An 18,093-nucleotide genomic window follows, 5' to 3' on the forward strand; every position below is an offset into this window, starting at 1 on the left:
ATTTGAATACCAGAGGGGCTAAATTTTGTGAGTTCCTATAACCAGATGGGCTTAACACCTGGAAACTCAAAAATTAACAGGCTCCACTCAGGGAAAGCCAGGAGGGTGAGAGGAAACTGAGTCCTCACCCTTAAAGAGAACACAGGAAACAGCCCCACAGAGATACAACATAAAAGCAGTAGTTTGAAAAACACCTGGGGTATACAAGAGAAAGATTTGCTTACTAATCTAAGATCATGGGCGGGAGGGGCAAGGATCATTGGGAAACTTCTCCATCAACAAAGGATATGGTAGGCACCATTTCCCTCCCCTGCTTCTCCAGCCTAGACACACAGACACTGCAGAAATCAGCTATGCCCCAATGCTCATTACCTACCTTGCTAAAAATTCACCCCACCTTTGCATTGTCTTTCAGAGATACCACCTCCAGCCAGACCTCTGCTTGAGGTCTACTACCATAGTACACAAATACAAACCTTGCTAACACTATGTGCCTGCCCCCCCATATTTGTACTCCTGTGTATCTGCATGCTGCAAAATACCCTTGGCCAGAGCCCATACAAAGAGATCCCACAAGACTGGCACTGTGCAAGCTGCCCCAACAGGGGACAGCACCACTCTAAATTGACTTTTGGCCCAAGGAGAGAGGAAGATAGCCACACACCAAAGTCCAACTCTGGCCCCAGGAGTCGGCTGGGGGAACAAAGATGGTCTAACAGAAGGCACCACCTACCAACAAAATCTTCTCAGGGGACAACACAGGAAATGTGCCTGGTACTTCAGTGCTACTGCATTTCTGGAAAATGCCAAGTCTGACTCCACTCAAGCACAAGGTAACCCCAGACTGGGTCAATAAGAACAGAGGGACCAAACCCTGCTCACAGGGCAGACCATTGCAGAGAACTTGACTAAAGACAAAAGCTGTTCAGCCACAACAGCAGGGTGCATACAACGCACATGGGAGACACTGCTGAAGGGGCAGGGTCTGGTGAACAGGGGACATTGCACTGTAAGGCATTATGGGACCTCTTCTTCATGAGACCACTACTTTCTTTTTTAATGTTTATTCATCTTTGAGAGAGAAAAAGTGCACATGCAAGTAGGGTAGGGGCAGAGAGAATTTCAAGCAGGCTCTGCACTGTCAGCACAGAGCCTGATATGGGGCTTGAACTCACAAAGCATGAGACTATGACCTGAACCAAAATCAAGAGTCAGACACTCAATGGACTGAGCTACCCAGGTGCCCCATGGCCACTACTTTCAAGAGCAGGAGACATACCTGACTTTCCTAACATTTAGAAATAGACACAAAGAGTTACACAAAATGAGGAGACAGAAGAATACATACCAAATGAAAGAATAAGATAAAAATCACAGCAAGAGTAAAAGGGAAATAAGTAATATGGCTAATATAGAATTTAAAACAATGGTCATAAAGATACTTACTGGACTTGAGGAAAACAGTGGAGGACATCAGTGAGAACCTAAATTAAGAGATAGAAAACATAAAAAAGAACCAATCAGAGATGAAGAACTCAATAACTGAAATTAAAATAGACTAGATGGAATAAATAGCAACCTTGAAGAAGCAGAAAAAAGGATCAGCATCATGGAGAACAGACTAATGGAAAATAATGAAGCTTATAAGGAGAGAGAAAAAAAAAGTGAAAATAGACTTGGGAAATTCAGTGTCACCATTGAGCATAACATTTGCACAATACTGCTCCCAAAAGAAGAAGACATAGGAAAGGGGGAAGAATATATATTTGAAGAAATAATAGTTGAAAATGACTAAAATCTAGGAAAGGAAACAGAAATCCAGATCCAAGAGGCAAAGAGAATGTCCAACAAAATCAACCAAAGGGGGGGGGCACACCAAAATACATAGTAATAAAAATGTGAAAAATGTAACAAAAAGGAATTTTAAGAGCAACACATGAAAAGAAAGCATTTACATACAAAAGAGCCCCGTAAGTATATAAGGTGACTTTTCAGGAGAAACTTTGCAGGCTAGAAAGTAGTGTCATGATATATTCAATGCACTGAAAGAGAAAAGAAAAAAAAAACCTGCAACCAGCTTACAAAGTCAACATACAGGAATATGTTTTATTTTATACACAAATAATGAAGCATCACAAAAAGAAATCAAGGAATTGATTCCATTTATAAATTGTACTAAAAACGATAAAATACCTAAGAATAAACGTAACAAAAGAAGCAAAAGATCTGTACAGAACAGCTTGGAAGTTTTTTTTCCATCTCTTGTCCCTGATATACAGCCAGATCAACACTAAACCATCTTTTACACATAGAAAACTGATTTGAGGATTAACACAACAATCTGCACAACCTGAACCACAAACCTTGGTGGGTACATAGCATGGAAAGGTGAACTAGGGGAGAGAGAAGCCCCAGAGGGCAGGGAGTTGTTTTTGCTTGTGGAGAGAGGATGGAGACAGAGGGAGAGTATTGGAAAGGCACCCTCCCCCCGTGAAAGCAGCTGGAGAGAAAAAGAAAGAATGGAAACAGCTGCAGGGACTGAACAAAAAAGGGAGAAAGGAGAAAGGAGAGAGTTTAAATTCCATTAAGATTCCTTAAACAGTGGGAGTGCAGAGTCCGAAATTCTGCAGCTTGATACCTTGCAGTGCTCCAGTGGGAAGGGCAAATCCCCAGGAGCAGAGAGCAAGATCCCGGGTGTCCTCAGGCCACACAGGGAGAGGCAGTTACCCTGATGGGAGGACATTTGGTAGAGGTGGTGTGGCCTCCCCACAGGAAAAGGTCCAGCAGAACCTGGAGAACACCCACATTACTGGTGTTGGAGAAAAGACTTTAGGGGTGAAGCCTGGCGCCAGATGTGTGTTGTGATTTGCCATAATCCCTGAAACACTGCTGCTACACGATTGAACAAACTTTTTCTAGGGCAGGCTAGCACCAAGCTGCAGTCTCTGGGCATAGGCAGTAGCATGGTCTTGCAAACTCTCCTGGGGATAAGTTGGCACCCTGCCATTGTTCAGCAAGAAACTCTCCCAGAGAGTCAGAATGGGATAAAGCCACAGTCCCTCAGAAATGAAGGGTTGGAAACACGGCCCCATCTGAGACAAAACCAGGAGGGAGGTGCCACTTGGCAGACTGATGGCTTGGTCACAGACAGTGTAGAAGCAAAGAGTGGATGGAAGCTGGAGACAAGGAGGGCTGCTTGATTGCTGATTAGGGAGAACAAAGAGTTCTGCTACTAGAGACTGGGTATTTTCACCCCTCCTGTGCATTTGTGTACAAGCCTACAAATGCCACAACAATCCGCCCCAGGAAGCTAAGCAGTGCCACCTAGTGGAGAATGGAGCCGTTACACTAAGCCTGGCCCAACTGGGCCACCAAACTCTTGAAGAGTACCACAAGTGTCTCTGCTTGCTTAGTTTATGGATTATAAAAGTCTTCATACTTTGACTTCTAGGGGAAACGATGTAATTTCAATCATATTTGTTTCTGTTCACTGGGGCATCTATTCAATTTTTTTCTTTTTCTTTTCTTTTCATATTCTTGAATACAGAAAGAGACGAACTATTTTTATTTTTCATTTTTATTAAAAATATTTTTCTTTAATTTTTCTACTACTTTGTTACTTTTTTGTATTTTTTTATATTCTATTTTATTGCCATCATTTCATTTTATTCTATTGTACTCATTTTTTTTCAAACTTACAAAAGTTTTCCTCCCCCCCCCCCTTTTTCCTTACTTTTCCCTTTTTACTTTAATCTATCATATTTCTTTCAACAACCAGACCAAAACATACTTAGGACCTAGCATCCTTTATTTGTTTGTGTGTGTGTGTGTGTGTGTGTGTGTGTTGTTTTTAATTGTTTCATTTTCATTTGTTTTAACTTTATTACCTCCTTTTCTACCTTCAAAATGATGAAATGAAGGAATTCACCTCAACAGAAAAACAGGAAGAAATGACAGCCAGGGACTTAATCCACACAGATACAAGCAAGATGTCTGAACCAGAATTTGGAATCATGATGATAAGAATACTAGCTGGGGTTGAAAATAAATTATAAACCCTTTCTGCAGAGATAAAAGAAATAAAAGGTGGTCAATATGAAATTAAAAAAATGCTATAATTGAGCTGCAATCTTGACTGGATGTCACGGTGGCATGGATGGAGGAAGCAGAGCAGCAAATCAGCAATATAGATGACAAACTTACGGAGAATAATGAAGCAGAAAAAAAAGAGGGAGACTAAAGCAAAGGAGCATGATATGAGAATTAGAGAACTCAGTGACTCATTGAAAGGCAATAGTATCAGAAATCATAGAGGTCCCAGAAGATGAAGAGAGAGAAAAAGGGGTAGAAGGTTTATGTCTCCAAATCATAGTGGAAAACTTTCCTAACCTGAGGAAAGACACAGACATCAAAATCCAGGAAGCACAGAGAACTCTCATTAGATTTTTAAAAACTGACCATCAAGAAGGCATATAATAGTAAAATTCACAAAATACTCAGGCAAGGAAAGAATCATGAAAGAAGCAAGGGGAAAAAAACGTCCTTAACCTACAGGGAAAGATACATCAGGTTCGCAACAGACCTATCCACAGAAACTTGTCAGGCCAGAAAGTAGTGGCAGTATATATTCAACGTGCTGAGTCAGAAAAATATGCAGCCAAGAATTCTTTATCCAGCAAGGCTGTCACTCAAAATAGGAGAGATAAAAAGTTTCCCAAACAAAAATTAAAGGAGTCTATCACCACCAAACTAGCCCTGCAAGAAATTTTCAGGGAGACTCTATAAGGGGAGAAAGGACAAAAACAAAAAACAGAAAACAAACAAACAAAAAATACCAAAAGGAACAAAGACCAGAAATAACCAGAAAACACCACCAGAAATTCCAACTCTACAGGCAACATAATGGCAATAAATTCATATCTTTCAGTACTCACTCTAAATATCAATGGAATAAGTGCTCAAATCAAAAAGCATAGGATTAGAGAAGAAAACAGGATCCATCTATATGCTGTTTAGAAGAGGCCCATTTTATTTATTTTTTTCAATATATGAAATTTATTGTCAAATTGGTTTCCATACAACACCCAGTGCTCATCCCAAAAGGTGCCCTCCTCAATACCCATCACCCACCCTCCCCTCCCTCCCACCCCCCATAAACCCTCAGTTTGTTCTCAGTTTTTAAGAGTCTTAGAAGAGACCCATTTTAGATCTAACAACACATTTAGATTGAAAATATGGAGATGGAGAATCATCCCATGTTAATGGTCACCAAAAGAAAGTCAGAGTGTCCATACATATATCAGACAAATGATATTTTAAAATAAAGACTATAGCAAGAAGTAAAGAAGGGCATTATATCATAATTAAGGGATCTATCCACTAAGAAGACCTAACAATTGTAAATATGTATGCTACAAACATGGAAGCACCCAAATATATAGCTCAATCACAAACATAAAGAAACTCATTGATAAAAATACCATAATGGTAGGGGACTTCAATCCCTCACTTACAGCAATGGGTGGGTGGATCATCTAAACAGAAAATCAAAAAGGAAACAATGGCTTTGAATGACACACTGGACCAGATGGACTTAACAGATATATACAGAATATGTCATCCTAAAGCAGCAGAATAAACAATCTTCTCCAGTGCACAGGGAACATTCTCCAGAATAGATCAAATTCTGGGACACAAATCAGCCTTCAACAAGTACAAAAACATCGAAATCATACTGTGAATATTTTCAGACCACAATTCTATGAAACTTGAAATCAACCACAAGAAAAAATTTGGAAAGGAAACAAATACTTGGAGACTAAATAACACCCTACTAAAGAATTAATGCACTACCCAAGAGGATAAAGAGGAAATTAAAAAGTACACGGAAGCCAATGAAAATGATAACACCACAGCCCCAAACCCCTGGGATGCAGCACAGGCGGCCATAATAGGGAAATATATAGCAATCCAGGCCTTACTAAAGAATGAAGAAAGGTCTCAGATACACAACTTAACCTTACACCGTAAAGAGCTGGAAAAAGAACAGCAACTAAAACCTAAAACCAGCAGAAAACAGCAAATAATAAAGATAAGAATAGAAATCAATGCTATGGAAACCAAAAAAAAAAAAAAAAGTAGAACAGATCAATGAAACCAGAAGATAGTTCCTTGAAATAATCAACAAAATTGATAAACCCCTAGCCAGTTAAATAAAAAAGAAAAAGGAAAGGACCCAAATAAATAAAATCAAGAATAAAAGAGGAGAAAACACCACCAACACAGCAGAAATAAAAACAAACATGAGAATATTATTAGCAATTATACTCTAATTAAATGGGCAATCTGGAAGAAATGGACAAATTCCTAGAAACATATCAACTACCAAAACTTAAACAGGAAGTAGAAAATTTGATCAGACACATAACCAGTAAAGAAATTGAATTAGTAACCAAAAATCTAAAAAACAAGAGTCCAGGGCTGGATCACTTTCAAGGGGAATTCTACCAAACATTTAAAGAAGAGTTAACACCTATTCTTTCGAAGCTGTTCCAAAAAATAGAAATGGAAGGAAAACTTCCAAACTCATTCTATGAAGCCAACATTACCTTCATTCCAAAACCAGACAAGGACCCCACAAAAAAAGGAAAAATGCAGACCAATTTCCCTGATAAACACAGATGCATAAATCTTTAACAAGATAGTAGCCAACTGGATCTAACAATAAAATAATTATTCACCATGACCAAGTGGGATTTATACCTGGTATGCAGGGCTGTTAAGTAACTGCAAAACAATCAATGTGATACATCACATCGATCAAAAAAAGACAAGAACAACATGATCCCCTCAATAGATGCAGAGAAAGTATTTGACAAAATACAGCATCATTTCTTGCTAAAAATCCTTAAGAAAGCAGGGATACAAGGATCATACCTCAAGATCATAAGTCATATATGAAAGACCCAATGTTAATATCATCCTCAGTGGGGAAAAACTGAGAGCTTTCCACCTAAGGTCAGGAAGAAGACAAGGATGCCCTCTCTTGCCACTGTTATTCAACATAGTATTGAAAGTCTCAGCCTCAGCAATTTGACAATACAAAGGAATAAAATCTATCCAGATCGGCCAAGAGGAAGTCAAACTTTCACTCTTCACAGATGACATGATACCCTATATGGAAAACTCAAAAGATTTCACCAAAAAACTTCTAGAACTGACCCATGAATTCAGCAAAGTCACAAGATATATAATAAATGCACAGAAATCAGTTGCATTCCTATACACCAACAATGAAGCAACATAAAGAGAAATCTAGGAATCAATCCCATTTACAATTGTACCAAAAACCATAAAATATCTAGGAATAAATTTAACCAAAGAGGTGGGAAATCTATACACTGAAAACTATAGAAAGCTTATGAAAGAAATTGAAAAAGACACAGAAAAATGGAAAAAGATTCCATGCTCCTGGATAGGAAGAACAAATATTGTTAAAATGTCAATACTACGCAAAGCAATCTATGTATTCAATGTAATCCCTATCAAAATAACACCAGCATTCTTCACAGAGCTAGAACAAACAATCCTAAAATTTTTATGGACCAGAAAAGACCCCAAATAGCCTAAGCAATCATGAAAAAGAAAACCAAAGCAGCAGACATCACAATCCTGGACTTCAGGATGTATTACAAGGCTGTGATCATCAAGACTGTATGGTTCTGGCACAAAAACAGACGCTCAGATCAACGGAACAAAATAGAAAACAAACAAATTGATCCACCAACATATGCCCAACCCATCTTTAACAATGCAGGAAAGAATATCCAATGGAATAAAGACAGTCTCTTCAGCAAATGGTGCTGGGAAAACTGGACAGTGACATGCAGAAAAAATGAACCTGGACCACTTTCTTACACCACACACACATACAAAAAAAAAAAAAAACTCAAAATGGATGAAGGACCTAAACATAGGACAGGAAGCCATCAAAATCCTAGAGGGGAATCAGGCAAAAATCTTTTTAACCTCCACCGCAGAAACTTCTTACTTGACACGTCTCCAAAGGCAAGGGAAATAAAAGCCACATTGACCTATTGGGACCTCATCAAGATAAAAATCTTCTGCACAGTTAAAGAAACAATCAGTAAAACTAAAAGGCAACCAACAAAATGGTAAAAGATATTTGCAAATGACATATTAGTTAAAGGGTTAGTATACAAAATCTATAAATAATTTACCAAGCCCAACACCCAAAAAACTGATAACAGAGTGAAGAAATCGGCAAAAGACATGAATAAACACTTCTCCAAAGAAGACATCTAGATGGCTAAAAAGACACATGAAAAAAGCTCAATATCACTCATCATCAGAGAAATACAAATCAAAACCACAATGACATAACACCTTACACCTGTCAAAATGACTAACATAACAACTCAGGCAACAACAGATGTTGGTGAGGATGCAGAGAAATAGGATGTGCTTTGCCTTGCTTGTGGTAATGCAAACTGGTGCAGCAACTCTGGAAAACAGTACGGATTTCCTGAAAAACCTAAAAATAGAGTACTCTATGACCCAGCAATTGCCCTACTAGGTATTTATTTCAAGGGATACAGGTGTGCTGTTTTGAAGGGGCACATACACCCCAATGTTTATAGTAGCGTTATCAATAATAGCCAAAGTATGGAAAGAGCCCAAGTGTCCACTGAAAAATGAATACATATATACAATGGAGTATTACTCGGCAATAAAAAAGAATGAAATCTTGCCATTTGCAACTACGTGGATGAAACTAGAGCGTATTATACGAAGTGAAATTAGTCAGAGAAAGACAAATAGCATATGACTTCACTCATATGAAGAATTTAAGATACAAAACAGATTAACATAAGAGAAAGGAAATAATAATAATAATATAAAAACAGGGAGGGGGACAAAACATAAAATACTCTTAAATATAGACAACAAACAGAGGGTTCTTGGGGGGGTTGTGGTCAGTGGGATGGACTAAATGGGTAAGGGCATTAAGGAATCTACTCCTGAAATCATTGTTGCACTGTACACAAACTAACTTGGATGTAAATTTAAATATAATTAATTAATTAAAAATAAATAAAGTATATAAACAATATAGTTCTTTCAATACATGCAGAAAAAGCAATTGGAGTACAACATCATTAATGATAAAAACCTTCAATAAATATGGATAGAGGGAACATATTTCAACATAATAAAGGTAATATATAAACAATCCACAGCTAATATCACCCTCAGTGGGGAAAATCTGACAGCTTTCCCTCTACATTCAGGAACAAGACAGGGAAGTCCACTCTAACCAAAGTTATTTAAAATAGTACTTAGAGTCCTAGTCTCAGCAATCACAAACATGAAGAAATAAAAGGTATCCAAATAAACAAGAAAGAAGTCAAACGTTCACTATTTTCAGATGACATGATATTCTATATACAATATCTTAGGGACTCAACCAAAAAATTTCTAGTACAATAAATAAATTTATATGCTCTCAGGATATAAAAACAATACACAGAAATCTGTTGCATTTTTTAAAAGTTTTTATTTAAATTTCAATTAGTTAGCATACAGTGTTGTATTAGTTTCAGGTATATAAATAGTGATTCAAAACTTCCATACAACGTGCAGTGTTCATTACAATAAATGGATTCTTTACTCACCTCATCTACTTTTTTATTTTTAGTTTTTAATATAAATTATTGTCAAGTTAGCTAACATACAGTGTATACAGTGTGCTCTCGGATTCAGGAGTAGATTCCCATGATTCATCACTTACATACAATACCCAGTGCTCATCCCAGCAAGTGCCCTCCTCAATACCCATCTCCCATTTTCCCACCCCCCATCAACCCTGAGTTTGTTCTCTATTTAAGAGCCTTTTATGGTTTGCCTCCCACTATGTTTGAAACTATTTTTCCCCTTCCCCTTCTCATGGTCTTCTGTTAAGTTTCTCAAGATCCACATATGAGTGAAAACATATGGTATCTATCTTTCACTGACTGACTTATTTCACTTAGCATAATATCCTCCAATTCCATCCATGTTGTTGCAAATGGCAAGGTTTCATTCTTTCTTATTGCTGAGTTGTATTCCATTTTATATCTTCTTTATCCATTCATCAGTTGTTGGACATTTGGGCTCATTCCATAATTTGGCTATTATTGATATAGCTGCTATAAACATTGGCGTACGTGTGTCCCTATGAGTCAGTACTGCTGTATCCTTTGGATAAATTCCTAGTAGTGCTATTGCTCGGTTGTAGGGTAATTCTATTTTTAATTTTTTGAGGAACTTCCACACTGTTTTCCAGAATGGCTGAACCAGTCTGCACTCCCACCAGCAGTGCAAGAGGATTCCTGTTTCTCCACATCCTCCCCAACACTGGTTGTTTCCAGAGTTTTTCATTTTAGCCACTCTGACCAGTGTGAGGTGGTATCTTAAAGTGGTTTGGAAATGTATTTCCCTGATGATGAGTGATGTTTAGCATCTTTTCATGTGTCTCTTGGCCATATGGATGTCTTCTTTGGAAAAGTGTCTATTCATGTCTTCTGCCCATTTCTTCACTGGATTATTTGTTTTCGGGTGTTGGTTTTGGTAAGTTCTTTATAGATTTTAGATATTAATCCTTTCTCCGATGTGTCATTAGCAAATATCTTTTATTCCATCACTTGCCTTTCAGTTTTGTTGATTGTTTCCTTTGCTGTGCAGAAGGTTTTTATCTTTATGAGGTCCCAATAGTTCATTTTTGGTTTTATTTCCCTTGCTTTGAGAGAAGTGTTGAGTAAGAATTTTCTGCAGCTGAGGTCAAAGAGGTTGTTGCCTGTTTTCTCCTCTGGGGTTTTGATGGTTTCCTGTCTCACATTTAGGTCTTTCATCCATTTTGAGTTTTTGTGTGTGTGTGTGTGTGTGTGTATAGTGTAAGAAAGTGGTCCAGTTTCATTCGAATGCATGTTGTTACATTGAATACTCTTTCCTGCTTTGTCAAAGATTAGTTGGCCATACATTTGTGGGTCCAATTCTGGGTTCTCAACTCTCTTCCATTGTTCTATGTGTCTGTTTCTACACCAATACCATACTATCTTGATTAATACAGCTTTGTAGTACAAGCTAAAGTCCTGGATTGTGATGCCTCCAGCTTTGGTTTTCTTTTTCAACATTACTCTAGCAATTCTGGGTCTTTTCTTGTTTCATACAAATTTTAGGATTATTTTTTCTAGCTCTGAGAAGAATGCCAGTGCAATTTTGACCAGGATTGCATTGAATGTGTAAATTACTTTGGGTAATATCAACAATTTAACAATATTTGTTCATTCAATCCATGGGCATGGAATATTTTTCCATTTATTTGTGTCTTCTTCAATTTCTTTCATAAGTTTTCTATAGTTTTCAGCATATAGATGTTTTACATCTTTGGATAGGTTTATTCCTAGGTAACTTATGGTTCTTGGTGAACTTATAAATGGGATTGATTCCTTGATATCTCTTTCTGTTGCTTCATAATTGGTGTATATAAATGCAACCGATTTCTGTACATTGACTTTATATCCTACAACTTTGCTGAATTCATGTACCAGTTCTAGCAGTTTTTTGGTGGAGTCTTTCAGGTTTTCCATGTATTATGTCATCTGTGAAAAGTGAAAGTTTGACTTCTTCTTTGCCAATTTGGATGCCTTTTTTTTTCATTTTGTTTTCTAATTGCTGAGGCAGGACTTCCAACCCTATGTTAAACAACAGTGGTGAGAGTGGACATCCCTGTTGTGTTCCTTATCTCAGGGGAAAGCTCCCAAGTTTTCCCCATTAATGATGATACTAGCTGTGGGCCTGTCGCATATGGCTTTTATGATGTTAAGGTATGTTCTTTCTATCCTGACTACTTGAGGGTTATCAAGAAAGGGTCCTGTATTTGTCAAATGCTTTTTCTGCATCTATTGACAGGGTCATATATATTTTATACTTTCTTCTATCAATGTGACATATCACATTGATTTATATGTGAATATTGAACCAGCCCAGGAATGAATCCCACTTGGTCATGGTGAATAATACTTTTTCATTTTTTTTCAATATATGAAATTTATTGTCAAATTGGTTTCCATACAACACCCAGTGCTCATCCCAAAAGGTGCCCTCCTCAATACCCATCACCCACCCTCCTCTCCCTCCCACCCCCCATCAACCCTCAGTTTGTTCTCAGTTTTTAACGTCTCTTATGCTTTGGCTCTCTCCCACTCTAACCTCTTTTTTTTTTCTTCTTCCTTCCCCTCCCCCATAGGTTTCTGTTAAGTTTCTCAGGATCCACATAAGAGTGAAAATATATTGTATCTGTCTTTCTCTGTATGGCTTATTTCACTTAGCATCACACTCTCCAGTTCCATCCATGTTGCTACAAAGGGCCATATTTCATTCTTTCTCATTGCCACGTAGTATTCCATTGTGTATATAAACCACAATTTCTTTATCCATTCATCAATTGATGGACATTTAGGCTCTTTCCATAATTTGGCTATTGTTGAGAGTGCTGCTAAAAACATTGGGGTACAAGTGCCCCTATGCATCAGTATTCCTGTATCCCTTGAGTAAATTCCTAGCAGTGTTATTGCTGGGTCATAGGGTAGGTCTATTTTTAATTTTCTGAGGAACCTCCACACTGTTTCCCAGAGCGGCTGCACCAATTTGCATTCCCACCAACAGTGCAAGAGGGTTCCCGTTTCTCCACATCCTCTCCAGCATCTATAGTCTCCTGTTTTGTTCATTTTGGCCACTCTGACTGGCGTGAGGTGATATCTGAGTGTGGTTTTGATTTATATTTCCCTGATAAGGAACAACGTTGAGCATCTTGTCATGTGCCTGTTGGCCATCCGGATGTCTTCTTTAGAGAAGTGTCTATTCATGTTTTCTGCCCATTTCTTCACTGGGTTATTTGTTTTTCGGGTGTGGAGTTTGGTGAGCTCTTTACAGATTTTGGATACTAGCCCTTTGTCTGATATGTCATTTGCAAATATCTTTTCCCATTCCGTTGGTTGCCTTTTAGTTTTGTTGCTTGTTTCCTTTGCTGTGCAGAAGCTTTTTATCTTCATAATCCCAGTAACTCTTTTTTGCTTTTAATTCCCTTGCCTTTGGGGATGTGTCGAGTAAGAGATTGCTACAGCTGAGGTCAGAGAGGTCTTTTCCTGCTTTCTCCTCTAGGGTTTTGATGGTTTCCTGTCTCACATTCAGGTCCTTTATCCATTTTGAGTTTATTTGTATGAATGGTGTGAGAAAGTGGTCTAGTTTCAACCTTCTGCATGTTGCTGTCCAGTTCTCCCAGCACCATTTGTTAAAGAGACTGTCTTTTTTCCATTGGATGTTCTTTCCTGCTTTGTCAAAAATGAGTTGGCCATACGTTTGTGGGTCTAGTTCTGGGGTTTCTATTCTATTCCATTGGTCTATGTGTCTGTTTTTGTGCCAATACCACGCTGTCTTGATGATTACAGCTTTGTAGTAGAGGCTAAACTCTGGGATTGTGATGCCTCCTGCTTTGGTCTTCTTCTTCAAAATTACTTTGGCTATTTGGGGCCTTTTGTGGTTCCATATGAATTTTAGAATTGCTTGTTCTAATTTTGAGAAGAATGCTGCTGCAATTTTGATTGGGATTGCACTGAATGTGTAGATAGCTTTGGGTAGTACTGACATTTTGACAATATTTATTCTTCCAATCCATGAGCAGGGAATGTCTTTCCATTTCTTTATATCTTCTTCAATTACCTTCATAAGCTTTCTATAGTTTTCAGCATACAGATCTTTTACATCTTTGGTTAGATTTATTCCTAGGTATTTTATGCTTCTTGGTGCAATTGTGAATGGGATCAGTTTCTTTATTTGTCTTTCTGTTGCTTCATTGTTAGTGTATAAGAATGCAACTGATTTCTATACATTGATTTCGTATCCTGCAACTTTGCTGAATTCATGTATCAGTTCTAGCAGACTTTTGGTGGAGTCTATCGGATTTTCCATGTATAATATCATGTCATCTGCAAAAAGCGAAAGCTTAACTTCATCTTTGCCAATTTTGATGCCTTTGATTTCCTTTTGTTGTGTAATTGCTGATGCTAGAACTTCCAACACTATGTTAAACAACAGCGGTGAGAGTGGGCATCTCTGTCGTGTTCCTGATCTCAGGGATAAAGCTCTCAGTTTTTCCCCGTTGAGGCTGATGTTAGCTGTGGGCTTTTCATAAATGGCTTTTATGATCTTTAAGTATGTTCCTTCTATCCAGACTTTCTCAAGGGTTTTTATTAAGAAAGGGTGCTGGATTTTGTCAAATGCTTTTTCTGCATCGATTGACAGGATCATATGTTCTTCTCTTTTCTTTTATTAATGTGATGTATCATGTTGATTGATTTGCGAATGTTGAACCAGCCCTGCATCCCAGGAATGAATCCCACTTGATCATGGTGAATAATTCTTTTTATATGCTGTTGAATTCGATTTGCTAGTATCTTATTGAGAATTTTTGCATCCATATTCATCAGAGATATTGGCCTGTAGTTCTCTTTTTTTACTGGGTCTCTGTCTGGTTTAGGAATCAAAGTAATACTGGCTTCATAGAATGAGTCTGGAAGTTGTCCTTCCCTTTCTTTTTTTTGGAATAGCTTGAGAAGGATAGGTATTATCTCTTCTTTAAACGTCTGGTAGAACTCCCTCAGGAAGGCATCTGGTACTGGACTCTTATTTGTTGGGAGATTTTTGATAACCGATTCAATTTCTTCTCTGGTGATGGGTCTGTTCAAGCTTTCTATCTCTTCCTGATTGAGTTTTGGAAGGGTGTGGGTGTTTAGGAATTTGTCCATTTCTTCCAGGTTGTCCAGTTTGTTGTCACATAATTTTTCACAGTATTCCCTGATAATTGTTTGTATCTCTGAGGGATTGGTTGTAATCATTCCATTTTCATTCATGATTTTATCTATTTGGGTCATCTCCCTTTTCTTTTTGAGAAGCCTGGCTAGAGGTTTGTCAATTTTGTTAATTTTTTAAAAAAACCAACTCTTGGTTTCGTTGATCTGTTCTACATTTTTTTTAGATTCTATATTGTTTATTTCTGCTCTGGTCTTTATTATTTCTCTTCTGCTGGGTTTAGGCTGCGTTTGCTGTTCTGCTTCTATTTCCTTTTGGTGTGCTGTTAGATTTTGTATTTGGGATTTTTCTTGTTTCTTGAGATAGGCCTGGATTGCAATGTATTTTCCTCTCAGGACTGCCTTCGCTGCATCCCAAAGCATTTGGATTGTTGTATTTTCATTTTTGTTTGTTTCCATATATATTTTTTAATTTTTTCTCTAATTGCCCGTTTGACGCATTCATTCTTTAGTAGGGTGTCCTTTAACCTCCATGCTTTTGGAGGTTTTCCAGACTTTTTCCTGTGGTTGATTTCAAGCTTCATAGCATTGTGGTCTGAAAGTATGCATGGTATAATTTCAATTCTTGTATACTTATGAAGGGCTGTTTTGTGACCCAGTATATGATCTATCTTGGAGAATGTTCCATGTGCACTCGAGAAGAAAGTATATTCTGTTGCTTTGGGATGCAGAGTTCTAAATAGATCTGTCAAGTCCATCTGATTCAATGTATCATTCAGGGGCCTCGTGTCTTTATTGACCGTGTGTCTAGATGATCTATCCATTTCTGTAAGTGGAGTGTTAAAGTCCCCTACAATGACCACATTTTTATCAATAAGGTTGCTGATGTTTATGAGTAATTGTTTTATATATTTGGGGGCTCTGGTATTCGGCGCATAGACATTTATAATTGTTATCTCTTCCTGATGGATAGACCCTGTAATTATTATATAATGCCCTTCTTCATCTCTTGTTACAACCTTTACTTTAAAGTCTAGTTTGTCTGATAAAAGCATGGCTACTCAAGCTTTCTTTTGGCTTCCAGTAGCATGATAAATAGTTCTCCATCCCCTCACTCTCAATCTAAAGGTGTCTTCAGATCTAAAATGAGTCTCTTGTAGACAGCAAATAGATGGGTCTTGTTTTTTTTATCCATTCTGATACCCTATGTCTTTTGGTTGGTGCATTTAATCCATTTACATTCAGTGTTATTATAGAAAAATACGGGTTTAGAGTCATTGTAATGTCTGTATGTTTTATGCTTGTAGCGATGACTCTGGTACTTTGTCTCACAGGATCCTCCTTAGGATCTCTTGTAGGGCTGCTTTCGTGGTGACGAATTCCTTCAGTTTTTGTTTGTTTGGGAAGACCTTTATCTCTCCTTCTATTCTAAATGACAGACTTGCTGGATAAAGGATTCTCGGCTGCATATTTTTTCCGTTCAGCACATTGAAGATCTCCTGCCAATCCTTTCTGGCCTGCCAAGTTTCAAAAGAGAGCTCAGTCACGAGTCTTATAGGTCTCCCTTTATATGTGAGGGCACGTTTATCCCTTGCTGCTTTCAGAATTTTCTCTTTATCCTTTTATTTTGCCAGTTTCACTATGATATGTCGTGCAGAAGATCGATTCAAGTTCTGTCGGAAGGGAGTTCTCTGTGCCTCTTGGATTTCAATGCCCTTTTCCTTCCCCAGTTCAGGGAAGTTCTCAGCTATGATTTCTTCAAGTACCCCTTCAGCACCTTTCCCTCTCTCTTCCTCCTCTGGGATACCAATTATGCGTATATTATTTCTTTTTAGTGTATCACTTAGTTCTCTAATTTTCCCCTCATACTCCTGGATTTTTTTATCTCTCTTTCTCTCAGCTTCCTCTTTTTCCATAACTTTATCTTCTAGTTCACCTATTCTCTCCTCTGCCTCTTCAATCCGAGCCATCGTCATTTTGATTTTATTTTGCATTTCGTTTAAAGTGTTTTTCAGCTCCTCCTGGCTGTTCCTTAGTCCCTTGATCTCTGTAGCAAGAGATTCTCTGCTGTCCTCTATACTGTTTTCAAGCCCAGCGATTAATTTTATGACTAGTATTCTAAATTCACTTTCTGTTATATTATTTAAATCCTTTTTGATCAGTTCATTAGCTGTTGTTATTTCCTGGAGATTCTTCTGAGGGGAATTCTTTCGTTTGGTCATTTTGGATAGTCCCTGGAGTGGTGCGGACCTGCAGGGCACTTCCCCTGTGCTGTGGTGTATAACTGGAGTTGGTGAGCTAAGCCGTAGTCAGACCTGATGTCTGCCCCCAGCCCACTGCTGGGGCCAGTCAGACTGGTGTGTGCCTCCTCTTCCCCTCTCCTAGGGGCCGGATTCACTGTGGGGTGGCGTGGCCCATCTGGGCTACTTGCACACTGCCAGGCTTGTGGTGCTGAGGATCTGGTGTATTAGCTGGGGTGGGTAGGCAAGTTGCAAAGGGGCAGGAGGGGCAAGCTTAGTTCGCTTCTCCTTAGGTGATCCACTTCAGGGGGGCCCTGTGGCAGTGGGAGGGAGTCAGACCCGCTGCCAGAGGGGTGACTCTGCAGAAGCACAGCGTTGGGTGTTTGCACGGAGCAAGCAAGATCCCTGGCAGGAACTGGTTCCCTTTGGGGTTTTGGCTGGGAGTTGGTCGTGGGAGATGGCACTGGTGAGCGCCTTTGTTCCCCAACAAACTGAGCTCTGTTGTCCCGGGGCTCAGCAACTCTTCCTTCCTTTGTCCTCCAGCCTTCCCGCTTTCTGAGCAGAGCTGTTAACTTATGACCTTCCAGATGTCAAGTCCCGTTTGCTGTCAGAACACACTCCATCTGGCCCCTCTGCTTTTGCAAGCCAGACTCGGGGCCTCTGCTTGGCTGGCAGGCTGCCCCTCTGCTCCGGATCCCTCCCAACAGTCCGTGCAGTGCACACCACCTCTCCGCCCTTCCTACTCTCTTCCGTGGGCCTCTCATCTGCCCTTGGCTCCAGAGACTCCGTTCTGCTAGTCTTCTGTTGGTTTTCTGGGTTAGTTAGGCAGGTGTAGGTGGAATCTAAGTGATCAGCAGGACGCATGGTGAGCCCAGCGTCCTCCTACACCGCCATCTTCCCTTGGTCTCTCTCCTTTTTCAATTTTTTAATGTTTATTTATTTTTGAGAGAGAGACGGAGCATGAGAAGTGGAGGGGAAGATAGAGA

This window comes from Neofelis nebulosa, chromosome X, assembly GCF_028018385.1.
Source record: "Neofelis nebulosa isolate mNeoNeb1 chromosome X, mNeoNeb1.pri, whole genome shotgun sequence".
Lineage (NCBI taxonomy): Eukaryota > Metazoa > Chordata > Mammalia > Carnivora > Felidae > Neofelis > Neofelis nebulosa.